Below are 2,382 nucleotides of genomic sequence, written 5' to 3' on the forward strand. Positions count from 1 at the left end.
GCACAGTTCCACAGTAAACAGCCAAAATGAAGCGTTTGTCTGTGATGTCCGGAGCAGAGGAGAGTGCAAGTAGGACAGCGAGATCCTCTGAAATGTCTACTGAGGTGCTGACAGCGAGTGAGCCATCTGTAATTTGGCAACAGGTGTTACAAGGCTAAGATGGATCAGAGGTCAGAGAAGTCGGTGGAAACATTGCACTTGATTAGTGACAGTGAGCGACGACCACGGTGGTGGCTGCATTCAACTAGCCTATAATAACATAAAGTTATGTTTCACTTTGGTGCTTCATGTTCCCTCATTGAACTTCAAATCATCCCCCAGTATAAAAGCTAAAAGGTAATCTAGAGATAAGAATGCTGTGTGTCATTTCCATCCATTCACCACTTCAAATGTTGTAACTGCAGCATTTGAAGCCCTAAAAGAATAAAGAGGTTTGCATGTCCATGATGTTGACCCAGAAGAAAAGAAGTTGAAGGCAGATTGTTGGAAAGATATCGTACCTTTTCGTCCATTTTGTTGTTATTTCTATTAGAAGACCTGCTGGCCGTTTTCGGAAAATGGAGCCAAAACCAACTGAACAGTTGCTACATCCTAAAATGAACTCTGCATGAATTGAATGACCATCTAATGAACTCTGAAAAATGTATCACTTTGCTCTTAAATTGGAACATAACGCAATGCAGGCATGATACATTAACTTTTTGACATTCGGTGGATCTATCTGGGTCTTTCCAAACTCATGCAACGTGTGAAGTATTGTTCATTCCTCACATGGTGCATCCTACGCAGTGAAACATAGCTGAGACACGCATTCATCACCCAACTTTCACTCCCTGTTCAAGTCAAGGCAGTCAATGACTGTATGTGCTGCCATGTAGCACAAAGACACTCCTGAAATGTAGCAAGAACGATACTGCAGGTACAGTTTGATTTACAGCGCTTTTTTCACATTGTGTTTTGTTCATCAGTCTACAGTCAATAACCTACAATGACAAAATGAGAACAGAATTTTAGACATTTTTGCAAATTTATTAAAAAGGAAAAACTGAATAATCACATTGATATAAATATTTAGACCCTTTGACACTTGAAATTAGGTGCTTCTCATTTCTCTTGATTATCTTTGAGATGTTTCTACACCTTGTTTGGAGTACACCTGTGGTAAATTCAATTGATTGGACATGATTTGCAAAGGAACACCTCTCACACAGCTGACAATTCATATCAGAGCAAAAACCGAGTCATGAGGTCAAAAGACTCGAGGCCTGCAGAACTCAGAGACTGGATTGTGTCAAGACACAGGTCTTGGGAAGGCTACAAACACATTGCTGCTGTGTTAAAGGTTCCCAAGAGAACAGTGATCTCCATAATAAAAGGAAAAAGGTTTGGAACATCCCAGACTTTTCCAAGAGCTGGCCGCCTGATCAAACTGAGCAATCAGGGGAGAAGGGCCTTGGTAAGAGAGGTGATCAAGAAGCTGACGGTCAGTCGAGGTGAGCTCCAGAGATCCTGTGCTGGGATGTGAGAAACCTCCAGAAGGACAACCATCACTGCAACATTGATGGCAGAGTGACCAGACAGATGTCTCTTCTTAGTGAAAGATGCAAGAAAGTCTTTGAAATCTAAAGGACCATCAGGCTGTGAGAAACAAGATTCTCTGGTCTGATGAAACCAAGATTTAACTGTTTGGCCTCAATTAAAAGTGTCTTGTCTGGAGAAAACCAGGGACCGCTCAACACCTGCCATCCCAACGGTGTAGCGAGTTGGCAGCATCATGCTGTGGGGGTATTTTTCTGTGGAACTGGTCAGGGGTGAGGGAAAGTACTGAGATATCTTTAATAAACCCAGTTCTTGAGCACTCAGGACCTCAGACTGGGCTGATGATTTACTTTCCAACAGGACGATGACCCTAAACACACACCCCAGACAGCACAGGAATGGCTAATAGACACCTGTGTCCTTGAGTGGCCCAGTCAGAGCCCTGACTTGAACCCAGTCCAATATCTCTGGACAGACCTGAAAATAGCTGTCCACAATGTTCCCCATCAAACTTGACAGAGCTTGAAAAGATCTGCAGAAAAGAACAGCAGACAATCCCTAAATCCAGGTGTGCAAAGCTTGTTGCGTCATACCCAAAAAGACTCAAGCTGTAATCGCTGCCAAAGATGCTTCAACTATAAGTACTGAGTAAAGGGTCTGAATACTTATGTCAATATCATATTTTAGTTTTTCCTTTTTTGAGTTAACTATGCTGTTTGATTTATGCTGCAGTTTTTTACTGAAGACATAAACTACATGTACAAGTCAGATATTGTTTATGTGATGTATAACTCCTCTTTACATCTGTTTAAAATACAACCTGTGAAACCTGTAAATGCAATT

Source organism: Scomber scombrus, chromosome 5 (assembly GCF_963691925.1).
Source record: "Scomber scombrus chromosome 5, fScoSco1.1, whole genome shotgun sequence".
Classification (NCBI taxonomy): domain Eukaryota; kingdom Metazoa; phylum Chordata; class Actinopteri; order Scombriformes; family Scombridae; genus Scomber; species Scomber scombrus.